Source organism: Columba livia, assembly GCF_036013475.1.
Source record: "Columba livia isolate bColLiv1 breed racing homer chromosome W unlocalized genomic scaffold, bColLiv1.pat.W.v2 SUPER_W_unloc_5, whole genome shotgun sequence".
In the NCBI taxonomy this organism is placed as follows: domain Eukaryota; kingdom Metazoa; phylum Chordata; class Aves; order Columbiformes; family Columbidae; genus Columba; species Columba livia.
In genome coordinates, this window is record NW_027043000.1 from 1,213,026 (window position 1) to 1,225,811 (window position 12,786).

At 39.7% G+C, this 12,786-nt stretch overlaps 1 long non-coding RNA gene across 1 annotated transcript in view; it reads right to left on the bottom strand.

The window, feature by feature from the left end:
- Nucleotides 1-305: 305 nt before the first annotated feature.
- Nucleotides 306-12,786, bottom strand: part of LOC135577521 (uncharacterized) — a 71,195-nt gene continuing 58,714 nt past the window's right edge. The window contains exon 4 of the long non-coding RNA XR_010469303.1: nt 306-389. This is a non-coding gene — a long non-coding RNA (uncharacterized LOC135577521). The remainder of the gene's footprint in view (nt 390-12,786) is intronic.

Sequence of the window (12,786 nt, forward strand, 5' to 3'; positions counted from 1 at the left end):
TTCATTTTGTGATTCATCTGGTTATTCTTTTTCCATACCTATCGTAGCCTTTCTCAGAGTTGCCTGTTCTATGCAATACATTGTATTGCTTTCTCTGGTATACTAATAATACCAAGACAAAATATTTCTTCATATTGGCCTTCATGACATTATTTATTGAACCTCTCTCTTGTTATACTTGCTGAAAATACGCATTAAAATGCAGGCTACATGGAGTCTTCTGCTGACTGCATCAACACCACAGGCATATGTAAGCTATTCAAATAATTCAATCATGTCTATTGAACATAAAATTATTCCGTTGCGTTAGACATCAGAAATTTTTACCTGTAAGTGAATGTCTTGAAATTTTCTTCTTACTGAAACTGTATCGGTATCACTTTCTTCACCTACAATTTGAAAATAAATACTACATAAAACCTAGTTGAACTCAAAACCAAACCAGAAATGTTTTTAAACACACCCTGTATGACTCATTTGCTAACAGGTTTCATTTTAGAAAACTCTTTTCTACACTAAAACTGTTTATCTGTATTGCCTTTCCATTTCAAGTCAATTTTAAAAGCATGGCTTATAGAGTCCTAAGTGGCATGAGTGGAACAAAGAGTGGAGATAACTTGTTTGCAACCAGTTCTTCAAGATTTACGCTAACAATTTCAGATGGGAAATATTTTCTAAGTACTGAACGGCAAGATTCACTATTAATTAAGCTATTGTTCCCACTTATTTCCTACTACATTCCTAAATTTCCCAACAAAGACAGTGAGGACCTTCTACTATTCTTCCTTTTCCTAGTTGCTTCTTGTCAAGACTGCCTTAGAACTGCCAAGGCAAGAAATAAGACAGACTTAATAATATTAAAAAGCAAGTCCAAATCTTCCAACTTAATTTTTAGGTATTCTATGTGGTATGTTTGTGAATGAAACACAATAAAGCATTTCTTTGCTAGGTGTATCAGACCTTCCAATTCATCACTAGCTAAAGCCTTAGTCTTTCATGATCAGAAAACATGTAGCTGCATTCTAAGTTCTCATTTCTGAAATTCCCTGGCTGTTATATCGTTGTCCCATGATTGTGTTCATCACAGGGAGGGAAAGGGGAAAGGAGAATACCCCTGAAAATGGAAAAAAAGAGTGAAAGATCTGGTTATGATACCTACGACATCGCTGCCTCTTGACACTATCCCTAAATTATCAAAAAGCGAATGAAAATATATTCCAACTTATCCCATCTTCCATTTTTGTCCCCTGTCACTGCAGTCGTCACCTAAAGCTTTGTGGACACCTGCTGCCATAGAGCTAAAATAAAGACACATATGAAAGAAACTGTATCTTTGTGGGAAACAACACAATTTCACATCATCTGGTGAAAATGTTGAGCAAACGGAGGGTCGTCTTTGACAGTTTACCTGACCCCAGCAGAATTGTTTTATTAGAACTGAAACCCATACTTGTCAGATTATCAAAGTTTCTTCCCACATGACTAAAACAAAGTATCACTTTATCCACAGGAAACCAGTTACCAAGCATCAATAGTGGAGGAAGCAGTGAAAATGTTAATGTTATCATCTGGAAAAGTTTCAGCCTCCAATTGCTGCTCTAACAGCTGATACTCGCTTTCTGCCATTCAGTATTCTTTATCCAGTAGAACTGGCCACAAATCTGGCACACTGCTCCCTAAACAGTCAGAAATTACTAGACTGCTATAGAAATGAGAGGTTCTTGTATAAAGGTAACTCAAGTGTCCAAGAATGGTTGACTCCATCATGTCAATTACAAGTTCTTAGAAATAGGTTGTATCATACGACAAGTTGATCTGCATACAAACTGAATATCCTTCTAGGTGTGAAACATCACAGAAGTGTAATTTTAAATATGTTTTCAATGTATTGTCAATCATACTTCAAATCACTAGAACGTTATTAGCAGAGGATCACGGCACGGCACAAAACAGAAAAAAAAAATCAAGTATCTGCTCCAGGGAGCCCTGAAGTGTTTTTAAGGGTCAAAAGGGAAATTCGGGAACACCTTTGTTGCTCAAGTGCAGGAGAGAGAGAAAAAATGAAAACTTCCACCTTTCTCTCTGAAAAATTTGACCAATAATACAGGAAGTTATTTCACTGGAAATGCACTCAATACAATGTTATCTAAAAGAGATATCACTACCTAAAAGAGATATCTTACAGAAGAGTTGAACATATTAGTAGGGAGGTAACTGTAATTATTAACTTTTGACTTTGATACAATCTTCTGAAGTTAAATACACTTAGATAAATATACAACGCAGATTGAACTTTCCCCTTTCTCTCCAAATTAATTATTCTGTGATACTACCCTAACAGATACAGGGAATTGTTCAGATATCACTATAATTTGCTGTGCTACTTCCTGTGAAACCAAAGGAGGTAGACCTAATAATTTTCCCAATTAAGGGAAGACCAATACTTTCATGTACAGGTGAGAGCTGTTTGGTTTATTTGTACCTGCTGTTGATAGGCTTTGCATACTTTCAGAACAAAAGTACTGTATAAAACCTGGAAGAAACACTGCCTTCGCTAAGAAGTGTCTCTGAATGAATACTAAAGATGGAAAAAACCTGCTAAAACTAATATTTTAGCTAAAGCAGCTAGAAATACTCTTTTTTATTAAGAGTTGGCATGTCCTATTGCTAACCTTTTGTATATTAAAAAAACCCAAACGCAAACACAAAAAAATAAATGCTCTCCAGTCTCTTCATAGAACATTTACAAGAGGAGGAGGAGGAGGAGGAGGAGTGGATAATCATATTATCGCACACTGCTATGAAGCTACCAGAGTCTGAACTGCATCACTCATTTATCCCATGAGTGCAAAAGACACAAAGGACACTTAAAGAAGCTAAGCTACAGACGCCTCTGAAATTCGTTTCCTGTATTTCACTACACGGGTTGAGAAAACACAAGGTTACATTTTCTAACTTTGCAGAAATTATTTTATCATTCAAATACATATTTGAAATTACACTCTCAAATGACAGGAGGACAAATTTCAGATGATTGCTATTTTCTGTTTTCCCTCAAGAAGGAAGCAATCATCTGCCTTGGTGACAGCTATGTGTGTGAAGTACCTAATATATACCAGAGTATTTAAACACCAGCTAACCATATTTTGTTGCAGCTGCTTTGTTCATCATTACATGCTGGTAACCGCCTAGCCATAGTTTAATTTATGCAAAATAGCAAGTATTCATATGCACAAGAATAAAAAGATCATGAGTAATACAAGTTTCAAAAAGCAAAAAAAAAAATATCTAAAAAGTAAATGAAAACACCCACCTGTATCAGATGTATTCACACCAGAGGTCTCAGGAGATTCCTTAAAAGAACATTAAAGGAATTTTAAGACCTGGTAGCATAAGCTATATTAACCAGTCTGTTGTATTCAGCACTGGTGAGGCCCCACCTTGAATACTGTGCTCAGTTTTGGGCCCCTCACTACAAGAAAAACATTGAGGTGCTAGAGAGAGTGCAGAGGAGGGTGACGAAGCTGGCGAGGGGTCTGGAGCACAAGTCTGATGAGGAGCGGCTGAGGGAACTGGGGCTGTTTAGCCTGGAGAAAAGGAGGCTGAGGGGAGACCTTATCGCTCTCTACAACCCTGAAAGGAGGCTGTTGCATGGAGTGTGTTGGTCTCTTCTCCCAGGTAACAAGTGATAGGACAAGAGGAAATGGCCTCAAGTTGTCCCAGGGGAGGTTTAGGTTGGATATTAGGAAAAAATTCTTCACAGAAAGGGTTGTCAGGCTGCCCAGGGAAGTGGTGGAGTCACCATTCCCGGAAGCATTCAAAAGATGTGTAGATGAACTTCTTAAGGACATGGTTTAGTGACAGAGTTAGGTTAATGGTTGGACACAATGATCTCGAGGGTCTTTTCCAACCAAAATGATTCTATGATTTTGCGTACCTAGCAAGTAAAGACACATGTTTCCTAAAATAATGCAACTACATGCGGGGAACTACAAAACAATTGTTTAATAAGGTATCTAAAAATTTGAAGAGCTGCAGTGGAACTGCAGCAAAATACTTTAAGCCCTCATTTTTTTTTTTTTTTTTTTTCAGAAGTTCTTACTTAAGGAGAACAAAGTGATTCAATTTAGCAATGAGCAGGCCTTTAAAAATCTGTAGGTATAGTACAGGATCACCTGTTCATGATTATTTTCTCAACTTTTGAGTACATAAATACTTTTCCTAAAGAGGGTTTGTAACAGTAGACGGAATGTGGTGCCCATACCTGATGTCCCGTTGAATGTCCATCCTCAAAATCACTGTTATCTTGCTTTGACATTTCTTAGCATGCACAGGAGGAACAAAATAATTCTATTTCAATTTGATAAGACACAGACCAATATTATACCCGAACTCATTAATTGGTCATTTGTATATACTCTTACTTGGAAAAATATTTAACATTGACATTTTGCAAATGGAGAACTTACATAGGACTGATACAAAGAGCAGATAAGTGACAGAACAATGTTCTAGTCAAATACAGCATGATTGAATGCATGTGACTTAAATAATAAAAATAGTACATGTGCTTAAGCAGCTATGTTTACCCGACTCAAGACTGTCACTAAACAAAGGGTTCACTAATAAGTATTTGGATCTCATAAAGATATTTTAAATGTTCACACTTAATAGAATAGAACTTCATGTATCCTAAATGAAAATACATATCAGGCCCACTTAAGAATATGGAAGAACAGGTGAAATGTGCACCGTAGCTTTAATAATCCATAGTCAACCATAATCAGCCATTTCAAATGCTCACTCCATTTACTTTTGCATTTCAAATAAAAAAAGTCAATACAATATATGATTTTCTTAAATTGAACAAAATCTATGAGATTCCATCTTTTATAGCATATATAAATATACAGGTATAAATACTAATCTGTAAAAGCAAGTTTTTCCTCATAACAAAAGCTGTTAACGCCTTCAATATTCAGTTAAATATATCTTCCCTACCATAACTTAAAACATAACTAAATAATAAAGACTTTGCTCAAATTATATTCAAAGTTGGAGAAAATAAGACAGACATCAGGTTTTTTTGCTTTTCTACCTTATTTGTGATGCAGTACATTTAAAATTAATTAGATCAAGTCTTCATAGCATTAAATAAACTCCAAGTCAATTCCTTCAAGAACTTCTAAGGTGTTCAGACCTTAGGTCAACACACAAAGATTCACAAAAACTTACTTCTGAAAGACTTCCAACACTGTATCTTTTAAAAAACCTAACTGCTGGATGCTTAATTTCCGAGTTTTACCACAGATTGTAACCAGTCATTTTTTGTAGTTTTCAGACCCTTCGGCATATATTTTCTAAAAGATGGAGGCAAAGGTCTGGACCATCAGAATCTTTTTATATCAGACCCTTCCCAGCTCAACGTTTTAATCATACGCTGATTCAAAGTATACCTGAAGCCTGTGTGGAAAACCTTTTTGGTAGGATTATAGAGAGACAGAGACACTAGATTGTGTTTTGTCCTCAGATGTTCAGCTAAGGGTTTCTTAGATGAATGTCATGAAATAAGCAACACCAAAAAAAAGAAAAAAAAAGACTGCAAAGCCTTAAGAAAATAAAGCCCAAAATATCTGTGCTGTACTACACATCAGCTTTCCCCCCCAATCATTTATTCCAGTAAAAACTTGTATTTTATTGGAACATACAGGACCTTTTCAGAACAATGAGAAAATCTTCATATGGCATACATCTCCCTAAGTAGTATCAGAATTACACTTAGCTGTGCAGTTTTGATTTGACTTTCATCGTAATACTTGGTCTCTAATGAACCTTTTCCGGCAGGCAGCCTGATTCATTCAGTATACAGAATACTCTGCTAAATTTTTGATAGTTCATCATGCAACTTAATGAGATTCTTTTAACACTCATTTTTTGATATGCCTGCTTATCTAATTATTTCAAAAAGTTAGCAACTTCCAAATCTCTCCACTTGAACATCCATGTAACTTAGGGCTGGAATTTTTAGATTCAATGAACATCTGCCGAAACTGACATATACAACAACAAGCTATCTGTTTAATTGATCAGGTGAGATTATTTTAAACAACTTGTGATGGCAGCAATATCAATTATAATGTATTTACTGAAGCTTTTAATTATGAATATTATTGGTTTTGTGTGGTTCCCCCCACAAAAAACAGTGAGTATCCTAGAGAGTTTGGCATAAAAGCAGGATGTCTTCTATTAAGTCAAGACTCTTTGGATAAGATAATCTATGGCACTTATTTTCTTAAACACTTTACCTGCATTCCTTTCACTTCCTCTGTTACACTGCAATTAGAAACAGGAAAAGAAGAAACATCAGAAGAATATTAGAATAGTAATTAATGGATGCCTTTGTTTACTTTGGTACATCTCACAACTAGGCACTTCCTAAATAATAATTCCGTTTCCATCAGGTTTCCCACGGCCTGATCAGAAAAGCCACAAATACTATACATGTTAAAAGTTACCTGATCACTTACTTCTTGTCATACTATTGCTGTTAAAATCGCTACAACGATGTAAGCTTTAGCTACCTTGGCCCAGGCTAAGACAGATAATTCCTCTTACAGTCCTTAATGTATTTAGTCTGTAAAGTTGTGCAGCAAGGATTAGTAGATGATGCACAAGGTATTACCCAGGAGTGGAAAAGGAAAGGGAAATACAGCCCCTTTACTCTCTCCATTAGATACTCTCTTGTTTCCCAAGACTGAATTTTACCCCTTGTCCCCTCACTCTGTGGGGTTCAAAACAGCTTCTGTGTTAACTACCAAGGCACACCACATAACTTAGCTTTTTAGGCAGATATTAGGAACGTAGCAACAAGGTGACTTTTGGCAGTTACGGCAGAAACACTGAGATTTAGAATAAATTCACTGTTGAGTTCTTACGAGGGAGTTCAGGAAATAGTAAAAGAAGTAACTGCTTGTTCAATGTAAGTACTCAGAATAAAAAAATACAGATCACACAACAGTAATGGCTTTAGTCTGGCAAAGACAGCAAGTGCTGAGACTGCAAAGATACTTTAATTACTGTAGCATTATTTTGCAGGAAAAAAGAAAAAAATCTAATGATGAAACGAGTAAGCCCTCTGGAATTGAAGAGCTGATTACCCCTGAACCAAGATAAATTGATTCAGTGCTTGTTAACTTCAATGACAATATTCTGATGAGATCCAAAAGTACACATTCCCATCAGCCAGGATGTAAAAAAAAAAAAAAATATTTATTTTTTCCAGGTTTACTAGTGGTGCTTTGCACTGGTAAATGGTCATCTATTTTAGTCTGTCTCATCTGACAGTCTTAACCAATTTATCCTAAACCCCTAATTTAAGGCAGATGTTGAATTAATTGATTAATACCTCTTGCAAATATGATATGGCACAGCGAGATTTGGATTTATTCCTATAGATATTATATATGAAGGAAAAAGAAACATTACTACAAACTGCATAATAGGACTACATTAATAGCTACCTCAAGTACTTCCTCCTGCCATTTTCTTAAAATTTTATTGAATTGTCCTGGTTTTGTTAAAAACAAGTTTCTCTTTCAGTGAATTTTGCCTGTCAGCTAAAGCCTTCATATTAACTGCATTTTCCTGGAGAACCAGACACATGTTTTGGTAAACCTAGCAATGGAATGCAAACTTATTGATAAGCATGGATGGACATCTCACGAGAGGGGCAACGAGAAACCGGTGACCAAGAAACTGACCAACTGTGTATAACAATCCATTCACGTGAATACTTCATATAAAAGTGAGAGATCACGAGGATCTTGTCCCTTTTGCCTTTGCTTTTTTCCCTACTGCTTACGGCCGACATTAGGAGACGACCTTGCTAGTCGTCCCTGCGAACTGAGGCCTAGTGACAGACTGAATCCAGCTCCAGTTGGCTGCAGAGTGTAATTCAGGACTTCGGTTGCCGGCTCTGCAGTTGCTGAGACTTTCAAGATTGGTTTTGTATATTTTGTATTATTTTCTCTATTCTTATTAGTAGCATTAGTAAAACATTGTTAATTTTTCCAACTCTCTTCTCTCTGTCCTTCTTTCTCTCCCGATTGCCTGTCCTGAGTGGGAAGGGGGGAGTGGGAGGGGCAAAAAGGGGGAAGTGGCGGGGGGAGAGGAGGTTAACAATACATCTGCCAGGGTTTTATTGTCACCCCGCAATCTTAACCCTCGACAGATAATTGGCGCCCAACGTGGAGCAAGAGAAAGGGGTAAATTTGAAGATTTTTGTCTTTTCTACTGCTCTGACGTACCTTTCAATTTTCTTGGCACGGTGCCAACTCATAGAGTTGTGATACTCGCAGATCTGTTTGCTTTGGATATTATTTAGTTGTATTAAGGCAAAGTGAATTACACTGATTTAAAGATGTTATGGCATAAGTTGTATCAGTTATTTTCTACATTGTGCTCACTGATTCCATATCTGTGTTGGGCCTTCTTTTTAAATCGAAGTATTCATCATATAACAACAAGGAACTGGACAATGGTCATGATGATACTGTTTGGTTTGTCACTGGTCTATTTCATTATACTGCATCCGCTAATGTATTTCTACTAATTTCTGCTTTACCTTGAAAAGCCTCTGGGAGAGATTAAAGAGCAGTATGGCTCTGTGTTTGCTAATTGGTCAAGCGAATCTTTAGAAAGGCTGACTAACAATACTTTCGTTTTTTCGCTAGGACAGTTCTCAAATGTTTTAGAGAGCTTTGAATATCCTTGGAGTTTTGATAGAACTGTGATGGTGTTATCTGGTTTGCTGAATGTGTGTCAGTTTCTGTTACTGTTAAGAGAAATGGGGTTCAACAGGAGGTTTGCGTCTCTTTTTTGTCCTGAGATTTGTGGTGCGTCTTCGGAAGCTTTAGCAAAAAGCACTCCTAGCCACTCGAGAAAGAGCAAAACACAGAAAGCTGCCGCTGCAGCCACTGCCCCCCCAATCGCGGCTTCACAGGCTGAAGCTACAGCTCCTCCGCAGCGTTCCTCTGCCAAGGTCGCTGCAGATAACATTACTTCTCCAGCCTCAAAGGCTAAGAAGGCAGCCCCCTCTTCTTCACACATTGGTCACTGTTGCTGCTGTAACCACAGCAATCACTGTGACAGTCATTCAGACTCTGGAAATGAATCAAATGATGGTGAACCCATATCAGCATCAGTTGCCGGTTGTAAGAAAGTCACTAGAAAGACTACCCGTGCAACAGGTGATGGCACAGGACCAACATCAACCCAAGGGGCATCATCAGCACAGGGAGGAGATGAAGTGACCACCACTCGGTCCTTTTCTCCAGGTGAGCTGAGAGATCTGCGAGAAGACTTTAGTCGTCATGAAGGCGAGAATATTTTAACCTGGCTGCTCCGATGCTGGGACAATGGGGCAGAAACAATTGAATTGGAAGGTGGTGAAGCCAGGCAGCTGGGATCTCTGTCAAGAGATTCCACATTGATAAGGCAATTTCAAGAGAGTCTAAAGCCACTACCCTCTGGACCCGACTCCTGGCAGCTATGAAAGTAAGATTTCCCTACAAGGAAGACTGTATATCCAAGTTAGGGAAACGGAATACTATGGAGAGAGGTATCCTGTTCCTGAGAGAATTAGCTGTGCGAAAGATCATCTATTTTGGACCAAACAGCCAAGAGGGGACAGACCCAGATAGAATCAATTGTACATGACCTCTGTGGTGCAGATTTGTACAAAGTGCACCACCTGCATATGCTAAGTCATTGGCAGGAATGGTCTGGACAGCTGGAGGTGTACAAAATATTACTGAAGTGATTGAGCAGCTCCGGAACTTTGAGGACAGCCTTGCTGGTTCTCTACGGGCTTGTGTGTCTGCTGTGGAGAAACTGTGTGAAAAATCTGATGACCGGTTTGAAAAGCTGTTGCAAGAAATCAAAGAACTCAGAGAAGACACATAGCATTCACAACCTGTACAAACCTATGTTTCAGCTATTAGGAGAAGGCATTTCCAATCGAGAGAGAGAGGACAGAGGCAGCCCACAAAAAGAGGTTCACTGTGGTTCTTCCTACATGAGCAGGGAGAAATCAAGAATAAGTGGCATGGAAGACCTACCTCAGAACTTCAAGAACGAGTACATGAAATAAAAGGGAAAACTCCTAGGAAGGTGGCTACTCCAGTTTACAAAAGGGGCAGAAGAGATTGTGATGCTCTTGAAGGAACCTCTAATTCACACCCAGAGACTGTGCAAAACAGAAATTAGAGGTGCCCTGCCTCCAACCAGATGCAGGAAAGGGATAACAGAGTATATTGGACTGTACAAATACAATGGCCTGGTACAACACACCCCCATGAGTACAAAGCTTTAGTGGACACTGGTGCTCAGTGCACAATAATTCCTTCTATTTATAAAGGAACGCAATCCATTAATGTTGTTGGAGTGACTGGGGGATCCCAGGAACTGACTGTTGTAGAGGCTGAAATGAGCCTAATTGGAAAAAACTGGCAAAAGCATCCCATTGTGACTGGTCCAGATGCTCCGTGCATCCTTGGCATAGACTACCTCAGGAGAGGGTATTTTAAGGACCCAAAAGGGTATAGGTGGGCATTTGGTATAGCAGCTGTGGACACTGAAAAAACTGAACAGCTGTCTGATTTGCCTGGTCTGTCAGATGATCCTTCTGTTGTAGGACTGCTGATGGTTGACGATCAGCAGGTGCCAATTGCTACCACAACAGTGCATCGCTGGCAATATCGCACCAATCAAGACTCTTTGATTCCTATCCAGAAGTTGATCTGTCAATTGGAAAGCCAGGGTGTGATCAGTAAGACTCGCTCACCTTTTAACAGCCCAATCTGGCCAGTGCATAAGTCTAGTAACGAGTGGAGACTAACTGTAGACTATCATGGCCTGAATGAAGTTACACCACCACTGAGTGCTGCTGTGCCTGACATGTTAGAATTGCAATTTGAACCGGAGTCAAAGGCAGCTAAGTGGTATGCCACAATTGACATTGCTAATGCATTTTTTTCTATTCCTGTAGCAGCAGAGTGCAGGCCGCAGTTTGCTTTCACCTGGAGAGGCATTCAGTACACGTGGAATCGCTTGCCCCAGGGGTGGAAACACAGTCCTACCATCTGCCATGGACTGATCCAGACCACGCTGGAACAAGGTAAAGCTCCAGAACACTTGCAATATATTGATGACATCATCGTATGGGGCGACACAGAGAAAGAAGTCTTTGAGAAAGGTGAGAGAATAATTCAGATTCTTTTGGATGCTGGTTTTGCCATAAAACGAAGCAAGGTCAAGGGACCTGCACGAGAGATCCAGTTTTTAGGAATAAAATGGCAAGATGGCCATCGTCAGATCCCAATGGATGAGATCAACAAAATTGTAGCAATGTCTCCACCTACTAATAAAAAGGAGACACAGACTTTCTTGGGCCTTGTAGGTTTTTGGAGAATGCATATTCCTGACTACAGCCAGATTGTGAGCCCTCTCTATCGAGTGACTCGTAAAAAGAACCAATTTGAGTGGGGCCCAGAACAACGACAAGCCTTTGAACAAATTAAGCGTGAGATAACTCATGTGGTGGCCCTTGGACCAGTTTGGACTGGACTAGATGTTAAAAATGTGCTCTACACCACAGCCGGAGATAATGGACTTACCTGGAGCCTCTGGCAGAAAGCACCAGGAAAAACCCGAGGTCGACCCTTAGGTTTCTGGAGTCAAGGATACAAAGGATCTGAGGCCAACTATACTCCAACTGAAAAAGCGATACTAGCAGCATACGAACGAGTTCGAGCTGCTTCAGAAGGGATCGGCACTGAAGCACAGCTCCTCCTGGCACCTTGTCTGCCGGTGCTGAGCTGGATGTTCAAAGGGACGGTTCCCTCTCCACATCATGCAACCGAAGTTACGTGGAGTAAATGGATCGCATTGATCACGCAACGAGCTCGAATTGGAAATCCCAGTTGCCCAGGGATCTTAGAAGTGATTACAGACTGGACAGAAAGCAAAGACTTTGGGATGTCTCCAGATGAGGAGTAAGTAAAACGTGCTGAAGAAGCACCACCGTATAATACGCTTTCAGAGGCTGATAAGCAGTATGCACTGTTCACAGATGGATCCTGTCGTCTTGTAGGAAAACATCGAAGGTGGAAAGCTGCTGTGTGGAGTCCCACACAACAAGTTACAGAAGCCACTGAAGGACAAGGTGAATCTAGTCAATTTGCAGAAGTGAAAGCCATCCAGCTGGCTTTGGACATTGCTGAACGAGAGAAGTGGCCAATACTTTATACTGATTCATGGATGGTAGCAAATGCCTTGTGGTGGCTACAGCAATGGAAGAAAACCAACTGGCAGTGCAGAGGTAAACCCATTTGGGCTGCCACACTGTGGCAAGACATTGCTGCTCGGCTAGAGAGCCTGCCTGTAAAAGTTCGCCATGTAGATGCTCATGTGCCTGAAAGTCGAGCCACTGAGGAATATCTAAACAACCAACAAGCAGATCAAGCTGCTAAGATTAAAGGATTAAAGTAGCTGAGGTGGACTTGGACTAGCAACATAAAGGTGAACTTTTCCTAGCTCGGTGGGCCCATGATGCTTCAGGGCATCAAGGTAGAGATTCAACATGTAAATGGGCTCACGATCGAGGGGTGGATTTAACTATGGACACTATTTCACAGATTATTCATGAATGTGAGACTTGCGCCGAAATCAAACAAGCGAAACGGTTAAAGCCTGTATGGTATGGGGGGCGATGGTTAAAGTATAAGT